A 22,202-nucleotide genomic window follows, 5' to 3' on the forward strand; every position below is an offset into this window, starting at 1 on the left:
TTGGCTGCAGTATCAATGCTGTCAAATAATTGAAATTCATTTTTTCAGTAACATAAGTTTATCAATCTTGACGCAAGAAAACTAGGTACAGCAAGAAAAAAATTAAATTCCTCCTTGACGATATCCTTAATGACCTAAAATAGGGAGTAAATAGCATACTAAAATTCAGACAATGATGCTAAATGTGGAGATGTTGTCAAAACAGACCCAAAGAAGAGGGTGCCTGGGTGGCTCAGTCGGTTAAGCGGCTGCCTTCGGCTCAGGTCATGATCCCAAGGTCCTAGGATCGAGCCCCACATCGGGATCCCCGCTCAGCGGGAAGCCTGCTTCTCCCTCTCCCACTCCCCCTACTTGTGTTCCCTCTCTCCTGTCTCTCTCTCTGTCAGATAAATAAATAAAATCTTTAAAAAAAAAAAAAAGACCCAAAGATAATAAAAATATGGACAAAACATACTAAATGGGAGATTCAACTTGCCAAAAAACATGTGGTAAAAAATCATTGGAAACATTTGCTAGATAGAAAAGATTGAGAAGCAAGTAGGCAACAAATTAGTAACACTGACAATCCCCTAGATTATAAATCCCTTGAAGATGAAGACCATATTATAATCACATACCCTCTGCCATAATCAAAAAAATATAAACTTTGCAGTTAATCAATAGATAGTTGATGAAGTTGATGAGCTGAAAATGAGACATCAAGCTATAATTTAAAGGTCATATAGATTCACATACACAAATACAACAGAAAGATGAGAGGAAAAGGAGAAATAAAGGGAAAATGAAAATAAGAATGATAAGAGGCAAAATGGCAAATGGATAAAAAAATTGTATAAGAATTCCATAAACATAAGCCAAACCAAACCACACCTAATGAAGAGAACTCCCTGTAAGAGAAATTAACATAATACTGCCTTGTGTTTATTGTCTTCTAACTCCAGGGACTTCTCACAAAATAAACATTAAGACCAGACTACCTAGATTCAAGTCCTGGCTGTGTAATCTAAGGCCTATTACTTAACTTTTTTGGGCCTCAATTTCCTCATCCATAAAAAAGAGATAACAATGGCGGCTATCTAAGGATTAAAAGTGATAATATATGATATATGTAAAGTGCTTATTTATCATACTGCCTGGCACAATAAGTATGCTCAATAAATGGTTGTCACTACTTAGTAAACCATTTCGTATGCTTCTTAACCAAAAGAAGGAGAAATCGTCATATCCACAGACATACTACTGTCCAAAACAGACCCTGTATACTGCTTGAATGCTGATGAAAAGAAATTATGTTTGCATGGAGGCCCTGAATTTAAACGTATCATACAACTACTACTTAAAAAATTCAAATAAAAACGTTTTTATCAGCAAGAGAAAATTATTACTCTACAACTATGATTACAAATTAAATCACAGCATTTGCATTGTTACAATTTTTGCTTTTAAAGTTAATAGAAAAATTAGTTGATCAAAAAGGGAATAAAAATAAATCAATGACACCTACTATTTCTAGATTGGCAACAGTATAAATTAGTTCCTAAATGGGTCTTGAAGCAAATTTTGAGAACCCGCCCACATAAAGGAAGGAAGCATTATCACAGTGACTATCAAAGAAGAAATTATTTAAAAATAAAAACTTACTCTCATACACTGCTGGTAGGAATGTACTTTGGAAAATAGTTCTATATTATAAAGCTGCAAATATGCATACCCCATGACCCAACAACTCTTCTCCCAGGTATATATCCTAAAAACACTCTTCTCTCATGTGCACCAGGAAATATACACAAATATGTTCGTAGCCACACCATCCATAAAACCAAAACTAAAAACAACCCAAATGTCCAGCAAGAGAAGAATGGATAAAGTGTAGTATATTCATAGAGTAAAAAAAAAAAAAAGTATTAGTTTCTTACTGCTATTCTAGCAAATTACTACAAATTTAGTGGCAAAACAACACAAATTTATAATCTTATAGTTCTAGAGATCCGAAGTCCAGGATTCTAATGGGGATAAAATCAAGGTGTCAGCAAGGCTATGCTCCTTCTGGAGGCTATGGGGGAGAATCCCTTTTCCAACTTCTAGAAGCTGCCTGGATGCTTTGGCTCATGGCCCCATCCTCCATGTTCTGAGCTAGTAGTGTAGCATCTTCAAATCTCTCTTTGACCTTTGCTTCCATCATCACAGCTCTTCATATATGCTTCCCTCTTATAAGGTCCCTTGTGATTATACTGAACCAACCTGGATAATCAGGGATAATCTTCCCACCTCAAAAGCCTTAATTTAATCACACCTGCGAAGTCCCTTCCACCATATAAGGTCACACATTCACAGTCTGCAGGGGATTAGGGCATGAATATCTTTCAGGGACTATTTTCTACCTACCACAAGAACTGTACTGAAATGAAATGAAGAAACTACTGCAACACTGAACTACAGGAACAAATTAAACAACATTGAAAAAAAATCAAGCAAGACAAAAATCCTTTATATAAAGTATATAATATAAATTATTTTATATAAATATAATATATACAATATAAATCCTTTTATATATATACAATATAAATCCTTTTATATAAAGTTCAAAAATAAGTAAAACTAAATTATGTTAAATAAGGATACAAACATAGTAAGTCTATAAAGAAAACCACAGATACGATTTTTCACAAAAATCACAAGAATAGATTCCTTTGGGGTAAAGGGAGATGAGATCAGGAAGGGGCTTCTGAGATGCACGTAATGTTCTATTTCTCAACCATTTATAATTATGTGTTAAACTGAAAACTAAGTTTTATGTAGTCTGTGATTGATATGTCTTATAATAAAAAGAGTAACAGATAATAGTCATATGAACCAGAGGCAAGGATAGCCAGAACAGGAAAGATTAGGCAACAACCATCTAGCAGTGTGACTAACCAGCAAGAGACTGTTCCAACTACGCAATGGTGAAAAGCCAGTTAACCTATGAGCTGGGCATAGAGCAGAAATCTAGGTTCACAATAAAGAAACAAGCTTAGAAACATATACATAATTTACAAGGTCTTCCTAATAGACTATAAATTTCTTGAGGTCAAAAGCAGAATTCTTCTCATCTTTGTACTTAGTACTTACTGTAATACCAACCACAGAACAATCTTTCTAATAAATGTTTAATTACTGGAAGAATGAATGAAACTTCTTTCACCTCCTTTAGAGCTAACTGAAATTAAGTCATCCTCCAGCAAATAATTGAGAGTTGATTTGAAAATACAACATATAGTCATTCAATAAATTGCTATGAATACACAGAAGAGGAGATAGAAGTATAATGTAGGTTTTGCCCTCAATGAGTTTCATCAAGGAAAGAAGAAAATGTAAACAAATTATTCTTTGAAATAGAATACATAATACAAAAACAGAAATTAACATTAATCTCTGGATTAATTAAATTTAAATTTAATTAAAAATTAAAATTAAATTAAAATTAAAATTAATTTACGTTTTAATTAAAAGGTAAAAAATATAAAAAGTTAATCAACATCAAATTGTATGAGCCAAGTACATATGACACATCAGAACTGCAGGAGGTTTACACGGGCTAGGATGATCACACAAAGTTTCTTAAAGGAGGTGGATAGGATTTACAATGGTTCGGTAGATTGCAAAATAGCCACAAATTGCTCCCATTCCTGTATACACATCTCTTTACATTGTGACCTTGCTTCATCTCCCAACAAGAGGTAGTTTCTTTCTCCATCCTAGAAACTGGGCTTGGTCCTGTGACTTGCTTTGATCAATGGGACATTAGCAAACATGACCAGAAACTTGAAAAGCACGTAAGCACTGAACTTGCCCTCTTTTGCTGGTTTTGGAACCTAGATTGTGAAGAAACCGAAGATAGGTGACTGCCTCACATAAGTGAGCCCAAACAACACCAAAAAAAGAACCATTCATCTGGGCCCAAACTGCCAATCCACCGAATAGTTAACAAATTGTTGTTTCAGCCTCTGAACTTTGGGGTGGTTTGTTTGAAGGCAAAAGCTAACTGAGGAGCTAAGCAAAGGCACAGAAGAGGAAATGAACACAACATACAAGTGCATGGGAAAAATGAATGTGTACATTAGTCTAAATGGACTAAGATTTGTCTAAAAAAGTTCTGATCATAGAGAAAGAATACATACGTGCGAAAGATAAAGTTCAGACTAAAAATCAGGCTAGGAAGAAAATGAACTCATTCTATTTCAGGAGACAAAAGGGAGCCACTGAAGGGCTTCAGAGCATGGGGAGGATATAAAGCAATAGGAAAGGAAGTCCAGTTAGAACTACTATTATCTAGATACACTAAAGTAATAAAATTCTCCTATTTGGAAGGGAAGCTAGATAATTCACAAAATAAAAACAGTGTGGTTTTTATAAGTAGTGCCATATATAGTTTATGTTAGATTCTGCTCTAATAGAAAAATAGGAAAATTATTTTAAAGATTTATTTATTTGAGAGAGAGAGAGACCTCACACACGTGAGTGCCCATGAGCAGGGGAGCAGCAGAGGGTAAAGGAGACAAGCAGATTGCCCACTAAGCAGGGATCCCAACTCGGGGCTCGATCCTGGTACCCTGAGATCATGATCTGAGCCAAAATCAAGAGTCAGGTGCTTAACCAACTGGGCCACCCAGGTGCCTCAGGAAAATTATTTTTACCTACAATTTTAATCCCAATGGAAAGAATGCTAGCATTAATCATCAGAAGAGCTTATGACGTGTCTAAACGGTATAGAAGATATTTTTGAAACTATATTTGGGCATAAAGATAATACATAGATTTCTAATGACAGCATAGCTGTGAAATATGACTCCTCTTTGTTTGAGATTTAAATATACTCACCAGACCACTGCAGTTCCTGGCCACAATAAAGTAATAGGGACCAGATTTACCCTCCCACCTTCAACAACTAGAGAAAAGGACAATGGATTTTATTTATTTATTTTTAAAGATTTTATTTATTTGTTTGACACAGAGAGAGAGAAAGCGAGAGAGGGAACACAAGCAGGGGGAGTGGGAGAGGGAGAAGCAGGCCCCCTGCCGAGCAGGGAGCCCGATGCGGGGCTCGATCCCAGGACCCTGAGATCATAACCTGAGCCAAAGGCAGACGCTCAACCTACTGAGCCACCCAGGCGCCCCAGGACAATGGATTTTAGACACTATAGAAAACAGGCACTACAGAACAGGGATCCATGAGAAAAGGGAAATAAGTAAGGCAAGTCTTACAATTGTCCCCAACTCACCACTTGGGACGGAATTTCCAGGCCACAGCACAGGAATGGGGAAAACAAAGAGAGACCAACAGTCTCACTGAGTTGAGGAGACAAAATTCAGAGTTCTGGGGAAGTCAAAACAGGACAAAACACTGGAAAGGAGAGATCAGCACAATGAGCTGTGGCTATCTAAAGAGGACTGATTCCCCTTGAGACTCTGGCTGAGTACTTAAAAGTGTATGTGTGTAAGGAAGTGAAGTGATCAAAGTTAGGTTCAAATCACTGGAAATGGGCAGGCAGAACAATCTCTGATGCTCAAATAAGGCTGCAAATAGTTTGCATACTCACCAGACAGGGTGAAAAAGGCCTTCAAAAACATCCAGGACCTTGAATACATCAAACTATTTTCAATTAACTGTATCCCAAAATAAACCCCCAAAATATTTAAAGGAATGCAAAAAAAAAAAAAAAAATTCTAGCACATAACAATGTAAAATCATAATGCCTAGCACTCAAACAAATTACCAGGGATGCAAATAAGGAGAAATTTCAGTCAATAAAAACAGACCCAAGTCAAAGCAATCTTGAAAAAGAAAAACAAAGATGGAGGTATCACAATCCCGGATTTCAAGATCTACTACAGAGCTATAATAATCAAAACGGTGTGGTATTGGCACAAAAACAGACACATAGATCAATGAAACAAAACCCAGAAATAAAACCAACATTTATGGTCAATTAGTCAACAACAAAATGAGCAAGATTATACAATGGAGAAAAGACGGTCTCTTTAGTACATGGTGCTGGGAAAACTAGACGGCTACATGCAAAAGGATGAAACTGGACCACTTTCTTATACCATACACAAAAATGAACTCAAAATGGATTAAAGGCCTCACTGTGAGACCTGAAACCATAAAATTCCTAGAAGAAAATATAGGCAGTAATCTCTCTGACATTGGCCTTAGCAACATTTTTCTAGATAGGTCTGTGCAGGAAGGGAACAGGAAATTAAAAATAAACTATTCAGACTACACCAAAATAAAAAGCTTTTGCACAGTAAAGGAAACCATCAACAAAACGAAAAGGTAACCAACTGAATGGGAGAAGATATTTGCAAATGATATATGTGATAAGGAGTCAATATCCAAAATATATAAAGAACTTAGACAACTCAATGGCAAAAAAACCCAAATAATCCAGTTTAAAAATGGGCAGAGGTCCTAAATAGACATTTTTCCAGAGAAGACATACAGATGGCCAACATACACATGAAAAGATGTTCAACATCACTAATTATTAGGGAAATGCAAATTAAAACCACAATGAGGTATCATCTTATACCTATCAGAATGGCTAGCATCAGAAAGATAAGAAATAGGGGCGCCTGGGTGACTCAGTCATTAAGCATCTGCCTTTGGCTTAGGTCATGATCCCAGGGTCCTGGGATCGAGCCCCGCATCGGGCTCCCTGCTCGGCGGGAAGCTTGCTTCTCCCTCTCCCACTCCCCTTGCTTGTGTTCCTGCTCTCCCTCTCTCTCTCTCAAATAAATAAATAAAATATTTTTTAAAAAAGATAAGAAATAACAAGTGTTAGCAAGTTTGTGGAGAAAAAGGAATCCCCTTAAACAACTGGTGTAATGCAAATTGGTATAGCCACTGTGGAAAACAGTATGGACATTCCTCAAAACACTAAAACTAGAAATACCATACGATCCAGTAATTCCACTACTAGGTATCTACCTAAAAAAAAAAAAAGAAAGAAAACATTAATTCAAAAAGATATATGCACCCCCATGTTTACTGAAGCATTACTTACAAAAGCCAAGATACAGAAGCAAACTAAGTGTCCATCAAGAGATGAATGAATAAAGAAGAACTTATATATATGGAATAATATGGAATGAGGAATATTAGTCATAAAAGAATGAGATCTTGCCATCTGTGACAAGATGGATAGACCTAGAGGGTATTATGCTAAGTGAAATAAGTCAGACAGATAAAGACTAATACCGTATTTCACTTATATGTGGAATCTTAAAAACAAACAAACAAACAAACAGATAACTAAAAAAATCAGACCCACAAAAACAAAGAACAAACTGCTGGTTGTCACAGGGGACGGCGGTGGTGGGATGTGCAAAATGTATGAAGGGGAATGAGAGGTATAGGCTTCTAGTAATGGGATTAATAAGTCACAGAGATGAAAGGTTAAACACAGGAAATATAGTCAATGGTACTGTAATAGCATTGTATGGTAACAGATGGAAGCTACACTTGTGGTGAGCATAGCATAACTCTAGACTTGCTTTAGCACTATGCTGTACACACCTGAAACTAATGTAACATTGTGTATTAATTATACTTCAAGACAAAGGAAGGAAAGAGGGAGGGACTGAGGGAGGGAAGGGAGGAGAGAAGGAAGGAGGGAAGAAAGGAAGGGAGGGAGGGAAGGGAGGAAGAAAGGGAGAAAGAAAGAGAAAAAAAGAAAAAGGAAGGAAGGAAGGAAAGGAAAGAAGGAAGGGTGAAAAAAGAAAAGAAGAAAGAAAGAAAAGAAAAGAAAAGAAAAAGAAAGAAAGAAAGAAAGAGAGAAAGAGAGAAAGAAAAAAGAAAAGTAAAAACAGACCCAGAAAAGATACAGATGATAGAACTGGTAGACAAGGAATTCTAGACATGAAAAGTAGATTATCTGAGATAAAAAAACAAACAAAAAAAACCCCAACACTGTATAAGATTAACACCAGATTAGCTACCATAGAAAAAGGGATTAGTGAACTTCAAGAAAGAGGAAAAAACTACCCAAAATTAAACATACAGAGAAAAAAACCAAACCAACACAGCATCAGTTAGCTAAGTGCTTACAACAAAAAGCCTAACATACATGTAACTGGAGTCCCAGAAGGAAAGAACAGATTGTTTACACTTTTACTTTGTTGTCAGTTACTGTAACCATACTGTCTTATATAAAGTTTCTCTCCACTTTTAGTAGATATTTTAATTTCTAGATACATTTATTGGGCCCAGAAAGATTTCATGCTTAGGGGGAAAAAAATCTAAAGAGAAATGTCTTAAATCTTTTCAAATCTGATGAAAACTATAAATATACTAAACACCCGCTATTATTAAAATGAAAGATCAGATGCTTTCAAAGTAATCATGATTTATTATGTAAATAATATTTAAAATACATAATCTATATTCCAAAAATAGATATAGTTAGATGCAGAGTGGCTATCTCATATATCTCAAAAGGCAAAATAATATATTTTTCACATTATAAAAAATAATCTCAATTATGTATTAAAACAAGCTGAAATACAGACACAAATTTTCAGAGACTACACAACAGGTTAAGTTTTCAAGACATCTAATAATATTAATGTAAACAACAGAAATAAGAGTCAAGAATTGGATAAAACCGACAGGATTTTGTTTTTGTTTTACCCCACAGGTTTTAGCAAGAGCCTCTCTAAAGGGTTATTAAAAAGTGATGAAGGGCGCCTGGGTGGCTCAGTTGGTTAAGCGACTGCCTTCGGCTCAGGTCATGATCCTGGAGTCCCGGGATTGAGTCCTGCATCGGGCTCCCTGCTCAGCAGGTAGTCTGCTTCTCCCTCTCCTGCTCCCCCCTTCTTGGGCTCTCTCTCTCTCTCTCACTCACTCTCTCTCTCAAATAAATAAATAAAATCTTTAAAAAAAAAAAGTGATGAAGATTTGTGAATAACCCTATTTGCTGATAGCAAAAGGAAAGGAACATTTAGTTACCACCCATACTTCAAATGCTCCTTCTAAACTTTTACAGGAGGTAAATTACACTTCCAGCAGCATGGAATCTTACTGGGTTCAATAAATATATTCAAGAAAGTAAAATATCTATTAAAGAGAAACTTTACAAGTCAGTATGGTTACAATTACTGACAACAGGATAAAAGTGTAAACAATCTAGTTCTATTCTCCCTGACTACAACGCTAACAACTATAGAAAGTACGGTGTAACTTACATGTCCAGATTGTAATGAAAACACGAAACAAGACCATTCCTTGGGTAAAATCTTCTGTAACCGTATCAGCCAAACAAAGCATTATACCTATGATCTTCCCACTAAGACAAAGGAAAAAACATCAATACAGAAAACTTCCCTGTAATGATCTCCATTGTAATTATATTTTAAGTATATTAATTTCCCCTTTTAAAAATGCAAAACTGTGGTGAAAAGAGATGAAGTAATCTAAGGTCCTATGATATGTTACAGTAGAAATGATAATACATTCAAATCTCATCTTGATGCATAATTAACAGTTTATATTCATTTATTTTGTAAGCATTTATTAATTTAAGAGGTTAATGGCTCTAACCTTCTTTTCTTTTTTTTTTTTTTTGGTTCTTTATTTTTTTGTGTGTGTGATAATTTGGAACATACATTTTTTTTATTTTTTTATTCTTATGTTAATCCCCATACATTACATCATTAGTTTTAGATGAAGTGTTCCATGATTCACTGTTTGTGCACAACACCCAGTGCTCCATGCAGAACGTGCCCTCCTCAATACCCACCACCAGGCTAACCCATCCTCCCACCCCCCTCCCCTCTAGAACCCCGTTTGTTTTTCAGAGTCCACCGTCTCTCATGGTTCGTCTACCCCTCCGATTTCCCCCGCTTCACTCTTCCCCTCCCGCTACCCTCTTCTTCTTCTTTTTTTTTTCTTAACATATATTGTATTATTTGTTTCAGAGGTACAGATCTGAGATTCAACAGTCTTGCACAATTCACAGCGCTTACCAGAGCACATACCCTCCCCAGTGTCTATCACCCAGTCACCCCATCCCTCCCACCCCACCTCCCACTCCAACAACACTCAGTTTGATTCCTGCGATTAAGAATTCCTCATATCAGTGAGATCATATGATACATGTCTTTCTCTGTTTGACTTATTTCACTCAACATAATACCCTCCAGTTCCATCCACGTCGTTGCAAATGGCGAGATCTCATTCCTTTTGATGGCTGCATAATATTCCATTGTATATATATACCACATCTTCTTTATCCATTCATCTGTCGATGGACATCTTGGCTCTTTCCACAGTTTGGCTATTGTGGACATTGCTGCTATAAACATCGGGGTGCATGTACCCCTTTGGATCCCTACTTTTGTATCTTTGGGGTAAATACCCAGTAGTGCAACTGCTGGATCGTATGGTAGCTCTATTTTCAACTTTTTGAGGAACCTCCATACAGTTTTCCAGAGTTCTAACCTTATTTTCTAATCCAAAATTAGGTGCCAGCATATGATAAGGGATTTTTTTTTCTGATAAATGCATTATATATTTTAAACTTATAAAGATATTAAAATTATATCCTAATTACTTATACATTTATTTTTTTTTAAGATTTTATTTATTTATTTGACAGAGAGAGACACAGCGAGAGAGGGAACACAAGCAGGGGGAGTAGGAGAGGGAGAAGCAGGCTTCCCACTGAGCGGGGAGCCCGATGCGGGGCTCGATCCCAGGACCCTGGGATCATGACCTGAGCTGAAGGCAAACGCGCTTAATGACTGAGCCACCCAGGCGCCCCTACTTATACATTTAATAACTCACCTATAAACTGCTAGATTCTAGCTAAGAGAGAATTCTCTACTTACCTGGAAGACCTCTTTCTTATAACCATACATACCCTCCTACTGGTAATGCCTAGTCCTAATTTCTGAGGTTCAAGCAGAGAATGTGAAACATAACATAGGAATTCTGTCAATACTCAAGCAATTGAAGCCTGGGAGAACCCAAAGTAGAAACTCATATTGGAGGAAGACGTGGACTCTGTAGGACCAAATTTTTCAAAGTGTTCTGGCGTTCTGAAAGGATTTTGTCTGAAGCTGTTTCAAAAGTTGTGTGAGCATTTTCTTATTAAAAATTTTTATTAAAATTTAATTATCAAAAATATTATTATTATTTATTATTTTTAATTATTTAACTGCTTACACCTATAATATTATCTACTAACCTCGGAATCTGGTAGAGAATGTAGAATAAACTGTGGGTGACAAAACAGAAGACTACTTCCCTGAACCCACTTCTGAGACTGTTAGGTCTGTCTGTAAATACGTTCATGCATTTTCCCTTCATGATGCTTGAACACCTGTAATTCCTTACTCTACAACAGATTGCCCTCCCTCTACTGTAAGCTCTAAAAGTAACATTATTTTTGCCCTTTTCGCTGCCAAATCTCTAACCCCTAGCAGAGTAACACAGTAGATGCGTAACAAATATTTAACGAACGAACGGATAAAGCTATTAAAATAGTTCTAAGGAGAGATAATGAGGTGCAGAGAGGCTACTACATTAAGGTGGTAGCAAGGGAAATGAAAAGGAGAAATTTTGTGCAAGCAGAACCAGGGGAAAGAGGAAGCCAAAACATATATACATAATGAGACTGTTGAGCTTGGGTGACTGATTAAATAGTAATACCTTCGTTTGTAGAATTAAAGCACTTGAAAGAGGGCTGACTTTTGTCTTGGACATGTTGAATTTTTTAAGTGCTAAATAAATGTAGCAGAATCGAAGTCCTAATCTAGTTTACTATCTACCATACGAATTAGTTTCCAGATGATTTTTTCAAATCAGATTTCATGAGAGGCAGGAATCTCTTTAGCTATTTATTTTTTTCTATTTCTTCCCCCTCATCTCTGCCTTCCTGGCCATTGGGAAATGCTGATAAAACCATTTCTGAAGTATTTTAGAAACTGAAGCCCTTAGCGGATCAAAGAAAAAAAGAAAGAGGGGCTTCCCAAACTTAATACATAATATACAACACATGCGGAAAACTAAATGTCAGACAAAATACAGTATTTAGATAAACAAGGGAAACCATGCAAAATCACTTTTTTTTAAAGATTTTTTTTTTTTTATTTGAGAGAGAGAGAGAATGAGAGAGAGCACATGAGAGGGGGGAGGGTCAGAGGGAGAAGCAGACCCCCTGCCGAGCAGGGAGCCTGATGCAGGACTCGATCCCGGGACTCCAGGACCATGACCTGAGCCTAAGGCAGTTGCTTAACCAACTGAGCCACCCAGGCGCCCGCAAAATCACTTTTTAAAAAAGGCAATTACCTAGAAACTGCAGAAAGAAAAAAAGACAAGGATAAAAGGAAGCAACCCAAGTGTCCATCCATAGATGGATGAAGAAAAAGTGGTATATATACATGATAGAATATTATTCAGCCATAAAAAAGAATGAGATCTTGCCATTTGTGACAACGTGGATGGACCTAGGGAGTATTTTGCTAAGTGAAATAATTCAGACAGAAAAGGATAAATACCGTATGATTTCACTTATATGTGGAATCCAAAAACCAAAAAACCAAAACAAACAAATAAACAAAAAAGCATTAACAGACCCATAAATACAAAGAACAAAGTGATGATTGCCACATGGGGGATGGGCAAAATAGGTGAAGGGGAGTGGGAGGTACAGGCTTCCAGTTATGGAATAAGTCATGGGAAAAAAGGTTCAGCATAGGGAATACAGTGAATGGTACTGTAATAGCACTGTATGGGGACAGATGGTAGCTACACTTGCGGTGAGCACAAGATAACATATAGAGTTGTGTACATATGAAACTAATGTAACATTGTATATCAACTACATATGTCAATGAATAAACAAAACAAAATAATGATAAAAAGCATTTTGGTAGAAACACATACAACGGCAAATAAGTTTTCTAATTCAAACATTTAAAAATACTGATTCTTATTTTCAATAAAGTTGCAAACTTTCTGTAAAAAAAAAAAATACTGATTCTTAAAACAAGGTTAGGTTAAGGAGCGCCTGAGTGGCTCAGTTGGTTAAGCAGCTGCCTTCGGCTCAGATCATGATCCCAGGGTCCTGGGATCGAGTCCCGCATCAGGCTTCCTGCTCAGCAGGGAGCCTGCTCCTCCCTCTCCCTCTGTCTGCCTCTCTGCCTACTTGTTCTCTCTTCTCTCTCTCTCTCTCTGTCAAATAAATAAATAAAAAATCTTTAAAACAAAACAAAACAAGGTTAGGTTAAATCTTGACAGCTTACCAGAGGGAGCCAAGAAGCCACCACCGCCCTTCTTCAGAAGACACTAAAACACCTCAGATTCTTTTCAAAGAACACTTCATTTTTACCATGGGAAGCTTTACTCTGATCAAAGTGAAAGCAAATTTCATAATACAATATCTAACCTAACCTAAGAGAACTATCAACATCCCAAAACATCAAGAATCTTATATACAAAGGTAAAACAAAACATGGGAAAAATTTCAGAATGTTTGCAAACGTTTACAAAGTTCAATTAAGAATCAGGAACATATAAAATATAAAATAGGGGCACCTGGGCGGCTCAGTCGGTTAAGCGACTGCCTTCGGCTCAGGTCATGGTCCCAGGGTCCTGGGATCGAGACCCACATCGGGCTCCCTGTTCCGCGGGAAGCCTGCTTCTCCCTCTCCCACTCCCCCTGCTTGTGTTCCCTCTCTCATTGTCTCTCTGTCAAATAAATAAATAGAAAATCTTTTTTTAAAAAAAAAGAACATATAAAATAATTACAAAAAGAATAATTATGTCTACCATAGTCATATAAAATAAATAAATATATACCAAGAAATCTGCTTAAAAATCACCTGTTTAAAAGATGAAATGGTCTGGCAAAATTGACATTCACATTATGTAAATAATTTAATTTCAATCTGTATTTTGAAGACTTTTATTTTTTAAAGTAATCTCTAGACCCAACATGTGGCTCAAAGTCACAACCCCGAGATCAAGAGTCACATGCTCTTTGGGGCGCCTGGGTGGCACAGATAGTTAAGCGTCTGCCTTTGGCTCAGGTCATGATCCCAGGGTCCTGGGATAGAGCCCCGCGTTGGGCTCCCCGCTCAGCGGGAAGCCTGCTTCTCCCTCTCCCTCTGCCTCTCTCCCTGCTCACGCTCTCTCTCTCTCTCTCTATCTCAAATGAATAAATAAAATATTTTTTAAAAAAGTCACATGTTCTACCAGCTGAGCCAGTCAGGTGCCCCTCAATCTGTATTTTATTTTATTTATTTATTTTTTAAAGATTTTATTTATTTGAGAGAGAGAATGAGAGAGAGAGAGCATGAGAGGGGGGAGGGTCAGAGGGAGAAGCAAGACTCTCTGCCGAGGAGGGAGCCCGATGCGGACTCGATCCAGGGACTCCAGGATCATGACCTGAGCCGAAGGCAGTCACTTAACCAACTGAGCCACCCAGGCGCCCTGTATTTTAAATCTACAATCAAAGATCACCACATATTAAGGAAGATAGAAACTTTTGAGTGGTAATACTATATGTGTTGTACATATGCTGAAAATTCAGTTCTAAAAACCTCAACTTTTTCATATATACTTAAAGGCTCTCATATCAAACATGGAAATAAGACATTTAACCTGAAACACTAAGTATTTTATAGAATAAAAGCTATAAAAGTATTTTCAACACAAGGATTCTAGCCACTAAAGCCTGGGGCGTGGGGAATCTACCACTGCCATCACTATTGTTTACCATATACTGGATAACAAAAAAATTTAATTTCAAAAATTTTAAAATATTGAAGATGTCCTGCAATATTACTAATCAAATAAACTGACAAACCTCCAGCATATTTTGAGTATTTCGCAAAAAACCTCAAAAAGAGAGAAAAAAAAAGAATACATTACTAGAATATTTTTGAGTAACATATGCTCAAATTGTCTTTTTTTTTAAGGTTTTATTTTAAAGTTTTATTGAAGTAATCTCTAGACCCAACATGGGGCTCAAACTCATGACCCTGAGATCAAGAGCTGCATTTTTTCCGACTGAGCCAGCCAGGCACCCCATATGCTCAAATTGTAAAGCTGCTTGCCACACGTCTATAAAATGATTTTCTTTTCTTTCTTTTTTTTTTTGAGACAGACAGCACAAATGGGAGAGGGGCAGAGGGAGCGGGAGAAAGAGAATCTTAAACAGGCTCCATGCTCAGTGTGGAGCCTGACACAGGGCTGGATCTCATGACTCTGAGGATCACCACCTGAGCTTAAATCAAGAGTGGGAAGTTTCACTGACTGAGCCACCCAGGCCCCCCTAAAGAATTTTTCTATAGGAGTTTTTTTTTAAGTGGGGAAGGAAGTAAGCTACATTCTCCATTAATTCTCAAAGCCTGTTTTATTTTGCAAATCAATTCAGCCCACACTAGTTCAATATGGTCATTAAACCTTTTCCCTTATGTATTTTTTTTTTTTTAAAGGCAACAAACATTCATTAACTCACAGAGTTTCTAAGGGTTAGGAATCTAAGAGTGTCTTAGTTGGGTGGCTCCAGGTCAAAGTCTCTCTCGAGTGGCAGTCAAGTTCTCATCTCTATATATTACTTTTTAAAGTTATAAAACAAAGAATTGACTGCCCCTGCCAAAGTTAAATTCCATGATCATAGCGAACTCAGTTCCATAACATTCATTTACATTGAAAAACCAACAATCTATCACTACAATCCTCACATTTTGGTGCATTTTTTTTAATGTAAAATACCTTCAAAATTGTCTACATTATACAAACTTCACTTCCAACACTACATTTAAAGACATTTGAAGTCCTACATAATTGAGTTCAATTTGCTAAAGCAAATGAGCCTAATCTCATGAAGATTTCCTAAGGCATTAAAATAATCAGTATTTTTTAAAGTCAAAAAAGACACAAAATCTGAAGTCCTATGCAGTACAATAGAGAATTCACTAAATTATGTATTAACCATAGTACAAGATGAGCGAGATACATTATTCTTAGCCCCCTACTGAAGATCAAATTTGTTTCAATTTAATATTAGAAGTTAAGTTAAAGAAGCTAGGGACTTCAATTTCCTTTATATGTCTAAAACTGAAAGAGGAAAAACATTTCTTAACATTCTATCATAAAGGAAAAGTGCTAGAGAAACTTTCCTTCATAACCATGCTTCAAACATCGCTTTCAGTGCCTTGATAAAAATGTATCATACAGGGGCGCCTGGGTGGCTCAGTCATTAAGCGTCTGCCTTCGGCTCAGGTCATGATCCCAGAGTCCTGGGATCGAGCCCCGCATCGGGCTCCCTGCTCGGCGGGAAGCCTGCTTCTCCCTCTCCCACTCCCCCTGCTTGTGTTCCCTCTCTCGCTGTCTCTCTCTGTCAAATAAATAAATAAAATCTTAAAAAAAAAAAAATGTATCATACAGGAAAACATAAGCTTCTAAATTAAATATTCCTTTTGGTATCTTTTCAATTTGATAGATTGCAATATGCCATGGAAGTCCTCATTATTTGAAAAATTTCTAGAGTTAATATTAATTCTTCAAGATTATTCATATTACTAATATTTGTCATCATTACTCCTTCTTTATAATACATGGCATTCAATTTCCTCAATACTTTAAAATCAATCTCCTATTTCCCCTTTCCCCCAAACAGAACGTTACTCTATTCTATTTAGCCAAAAGAAAACAGCAAACACATCTTTGTGGTCTATTCTGGGAAATCAGTGTTTGGAAACCACTGCAACTGTTATTAATGGCTCAGAACCAAACACTGTAACAAAACACACTGAGTGGATCCTCCCTGTGTATGTACATGCGCCCATTCATAATAATGTGATCCTCACACATGCATACAAAATCTCAATTTCTATTGAATACCAGAACATCTTTACATAATACACAGGTTAAAAGAAAACTGCCCTCTTTAATGTTCAAAGCAAGAACAATTTCTAAAGCTAAGGATGAGAAGAGTTAATACCGGGATTGCTGCCACCTATCAACTTTAATTCAAAGCAAAGTACAACTCAATGTCATTTTTACCTCTAATGCTGCCACGCTGAAACAAAATTAACTTCACTGTGCGATAAAGTATCCTGGCATCCCAGGGGATTATTTACTTCCCTGATTTGACATTACATATGTGTGGAGTCTTTTGTCCCTCCCACAGCATCCCAGAGTGTCAACATCATCTTAGTCAAGGCAAATGACGGGCAAGTCCCTCAGGTCATTACTTCGAACCTTAAGTACCAAAAAGTCATGGCCTTCATCGTCGTTACTACACAGCGAGCACTGTAGAGTCCCATGCCCCCTTCTACTATATTTGGGGAAGCGGAGTGCGAAAGAAGCGCTTGGTGTATCCTGAGAATTCTCTGTGTTCAGTCCTGGTACCAGAAACAGCACGAATACAAGTAATATGTGGGTCACCCACAGAGAGAGAAACAGACGAAGCTTCGTGACCCTCCCAAGTTCAGTGAAGACACCAAAAGCTTCTCGGGAAACGGGGCACAAGCCTTCGGGGAAAGGGGGCAGAAGCAGAAGGTCTCCGAGGTGGAGTGACTAGGTCTGGCACAAGCCCAGGGCGTGGGCAGCGACCGAGGAGTCTCTCGTACCCTTCCCCTCCGCACCAGGGTCGGTCACTCCGCGAGAGGTGCGGCCGGAGGAGGGGGTCAGGACTGGGGGAGGGCGGGGCCCGGTGCGCCCCAGCAGCGACCTGGGGGCTCGGGGGGGTGTGTCCTACCTGGGCCGTGGCGGACGCAGGGATTTCGGGCGGAGGGCTCGGATCCAGCTCAGGGCCAGGACCCGCAGATATCAACCCTCGGCAGGCGGGACCGCCGCCGCCTGCCCATCCCCCGCCGCCGAGTGCGGCGGGACCCGAGCGCGGCTTCGAGGGCCGGCCGGCTTGGCAGTCCCCTCGGGTACCCTCCGCGTTTACTGGCGGCGGCGGCGGCTGCTGTTAATGCTGCTGCTGGCCGCCCCCAGCCGCTGCTCTTGTGCCAGCCCCTGTTCCTCCTCCTGCCGCCGCCGCCCCCGCCTCGTCCCCACCGCTCCCATCGCCGCTGCGGCGACTACTGCAGCGCCCGCTGACCCGACCCGACGTTATTCTCCCCCTTCGCAACCCGACACAGCCTAGCCCACCTGCCCTGCCAGTACGCACGCCCACCTCCCCACCACAGGTGCTGATTGGAGAGCGCGTCCCGGGCCCGCCACGTCGGTTGGCTGGTCCCATTGCCTATCACGAAGTGGGCGGAGAGTCAGGCAGGGAGCGTCTCCGCCCCCCACCGGAGAATTGCCGCTATCTTCAGGTTTGCCTGAGAGGGCGAGTTACCGGGAAAGGAGCATCACAATGGCAGCGCGCATGTGCGCCGGAATTCTGGGCCTTGTAGTTCCAGCCGCAGCCGCAACTACCCGCCGGTCCCGAGTCGAGAAGTAGAGCTTCTGAGACTAGTGGTTGGCGCACAGTGGTGTCCTCCTAGCTCAGTAGTTAACTTGCTTATAGGGGCATGATTGTGACCCCAGGATTGGGCTTTTTGGAAAAAAATCGGAAATGCGTTGTTACATTACGAATTTACCCACTGAGACAGTCACGAAGAAGGGCCCCAAATCGTGAGGCCCTACCATGCCACCTCCTCAGAACCGGAGCTGCCAGGATCTGACAAATTGGCGCTGTCCCCAGAACCGCCTAACATGAAGCTAATCACTAGGGAGAGGCCTAAAGGTATAAGGAGGAAAGGAGCCGGAGACCTCCAGGAAAGAATACCAGCCTGGAGCCCGAAGTATCCTTACGGTTTCTGCAACCCATGAAGAATGAGATTTCCTTCCCTTTTTAAAACACCCCAGCGAAGGGTTCAATGAGCATCCCCTGCGAGCACCAGTTTGGGAATCTAAGCGCGGGAATGCGGGAGTCCCTCGAAGACTTTCAAGGAAAAACGAGGAGAGCAGAGCAAAGAGGTTGTGTGGGATGAATTTGTATTAGGTGTTGATTGTGTCAAGCTCTTTGGTGAAGAGGAAACCTTAAGATTAAACCTCTCCCATCCTCACCCACCAGTTTACAGAAGAAAAGTCTCAAAGAGATTTAACAACTTTCCAAGGCTATAAAACTAACTACTGGCAGAACCAAAACTCAGGTCTCTTAAGTTTACTCCTGTGCCCAATGCTTTTTTTACTTAATAATCAAGGGACTGAAAATATGCAATGACTTGTGAGCTTCATTTTATTTTAAATCTTTTTCTTCACTCAAGTGACATTATGATTAAAGCTGATTAATTAGGAGTATGGAAAGGTTAAATATAAATCCTATATTCAATCTCTGAACTGTTATAGAATCTGTTTCTTCTTGTTCAGGAAATGCCACAGCCTCTCGACATTCTTTAAAAAACAGCAGATACCTCGACTGTCTGTCATGTCTAAATCCTTGGATGAAAAACAGGACAAAGTGTACATTAAAGGCAATTGATGATGCAGCTCATCTTGTTCTATTCAAACTTAAAGAAGATGCCAAATCATTTCCTTTCCACTGATTAAAACCACAAGTTGTTTTTCCCATTATTTTGTCTCACAGACTATAGTTCACAATATTGACTGGGCAAGTAATTTGAATTGGAAGGGATTAGGGTTTCTGCAAATGCTTTTCTTTAAATAAGTTTTTAGGGGGAAAAAAGTCCAGATTCATTGAAATTATGCCTGGCAATATTTCAAATAGCTATTCCCTATTCAAAGAGAGTATTTTTCACTCAGCAAATACAGTGTTCTCTTCAAGCTACCCAGATATAATCTCTGCTATCATGGATAAGGTTTTTGTTTGGTTTGGGTTTTTGGTTTTTTTTAAGAGGGGGGAGAGAGAGAGTGTGTGTGTGCCCGCTGGGGGGGGGTCTGGGGGGGGTCTGGGGAGGGGTGGAGGGAGAGGGAGAAAGAGAATCATAAGCAGGCCCCACTCTCAGCACGGCAGAGGCCTGGGGACAGGGGGGCTCCATCTCACAATCCTGAGATCATGATCTGAGCCGAGATCATGACCTGAGCTGAAATCAAGAGCCAGTCACTTAACCAACTGAACGACCCAGGTACCCCCAAAAGGGTTTTGATTAATGTATTCACAGAATTACTATTTTATTTATTTATTTTTAAGATTTTTATTTATTTATTTATTTGAGACAGAGAGAATGAGAGAGAGAGAGCACTCATGTGCTCTCATTCTCTCTGTCTCAAATAAATAAATAAAATCTTTAAAAAAAAAAAGAATGAGCCTCATCCTAGGATCAGTCTTAGAGCATCTCCAAGGATAATGAGCAAATTTCAGATTTATACTGATTCCCCACCCAGAGCATAATACCCTTTCAACACTGCTTCTTTTCTCCCAGCACAGAATAAATAACATATTTGAGAACCTTTTTCTTTCTCCTTTTCTCCATTTGTGGCTACCTCTACCCATCTTTAGACACCCATTGATTTACCACTTTCTAACTTACCCCTAATCCAAACAGGAAACGATCTAAATGGGTTATTTACATCATTATCAAAAGGACAACAGGGGACAGGACGCCTGGGTAGCTCAGTTGGTTAAGCGTCTGCCTTCGGCTGGGGTCATGATCTCAGGTTCTGGAATCAAGTCCCGCATCGGGCTCCCTACTCAGCAGGGAAGTCTGCTTCTCCCTCTCCTTCTGCCTACCACTCCCCCTGCTTGTGCTCTCTCTCTGACAAAAATTAAAATCTTTAATTAAAAAGAAGAAAGGACAACAGGGGTGACTGCGTGGCTCAGTCGGTTGAGCAACAGACTCCTGGTTTCGGTTCAGGTCATGATCTCAGGGTTATGATCTCAGGGTCCTGAGATTGAATCCCACTTCCCGTGTCCCATGTCCAGCTCTGTGCTCAGTGGGGAGTCTGCTTATCCCTCTCCCTTCCTATCCCTCTAACCGCCCCCCACTTAAATAAATAAATAAATAAAATCTTAAAAAAAAAAAGGACAACACATGAACACCACAGTATAAACCAGTGTGCAAGTCAAGGAAATGTGACCCCTTCCCTTTTGCTTGCTGTCTCTTCAAAAACAAACCTCATGTTGTACACCTGATACCAGTATAATGTTATGTCAATTACACCGCAACAACAACAACAAATCTCAGAATTATGTATTTTAAATGGGTGGATTGTATGGTATGTGAAATATATCTCAAATCTGTTTTTTAAAACTGCACAGTCCTTTGAAACATGAACAATAGTGGACCGGTGCTCAAGTGTTTCCACAAACCAGGAAACAGCCCTGTTTTTTAAATTTTTCATCAATCTTATGAGTTTCTATTTGAATCTTGCTTAATCCACTAAACAAAAAATTTTAGGACCTATTAATGCCAACTACTCTGCTAGGTACTGGGGAAACAAATATGAATAAACTCAGTCCCTGTTTCACAATGGGTCAGCAAACATGTAAATCCTATTACAATGCATTGCAATAACTGCTCTGAAAGAGGAATATTCTGTGGCACATATAGATGCTCTAGAACAGGAGTCAGTAAGCTATAGCCTACAGGTCAGTCAAATCCTTGGGGTCCTCTGAGAGCATGGTCTCTTTAAGCCAGTGTTAGCTGCATTCTCATTTTGACAGAGATACATTCACGCCAAATCAAGTATTTGTGTTTTTGAAAACTTCAACTTTTATTTTGTTGTGAAAAGCTTTATAATTTTTTAAATTTCAAAAAGAAATAAGCAAGAGAAATCTGGGAGTAGGGACATAAGGCAAGGTAATCTCAATTTTGAGTATATGAATCTATTATCTTTTTTTAAAAAGATTTATTTATTAGAGAGAGAGCGGGGGAGGGGACAGAGGGAGAGAATATCCAAGCAGACTCCCACTGAGCACAGAGCCCGATGTGGGGCTAGATCCCACGACCCATGAGATCAGGATCTGAGCAGACACCAAGAGTCCAACACTCAACCGACTGAGCCACTCAGGCGCCCCTGTATCTATTATCTTTTAACATACTGAATATCAGTTTGTGTTTGATGATGATTAAAATAGAGCATTATATCAGGGAAGATTAACCCTGATTAGAACTAGTAAAATTAAAAAAAAAAATAGAACTAGTAAAATTAGGGGCACCTGGGTGACTCAGTCGTTAAGCATCTGCCTTCGGCTCAGGTCATGATCCCAGGGTCCTGGGATGGAGCCCCGCATCAGGCTCCCTGCTCG

General features: G+C 39.1%; 1 protein-coding gene across 1 annotated transcript in view; it reads right to left on the minus strand.

Annotated features, from left to right (window-relative positions):
- Window positions 1-18,225, minus strand: part of TTBK2 (tau tubulin kinase 2) — a 150,869-nt gene extending 132,644 nt beyond the window's left edge. Inside the window, exon 1 of the mRNA XM_034994496.1 lies at window positions 17,760-18,225. The gene's annotated coding sequence lies outside the window, so the exon portion shown is untranslated. The remainder of the gene's footprint in view (window positions 1-17,759) is intronic.
- Window positions 18,226-22,202: the final 3,977 nt, after the last annotated feature.

The sequence above is a fragment of the Mirounga leonina genome, unplaced genomic scaffold, assembly GCF_011800145.1.
Source record: "Mirounga leonina isolate KUSES-001 unplaced genomic scaffold, KU_Mleo_1.0 Mir_91, whole genome shotgun sequence".
Lineage (NCBI taxonomy): Eukaryota > Metazoa > Chordata > Mammalia > Carnivora > Phocidae > Mirounga > Mirounga leonina.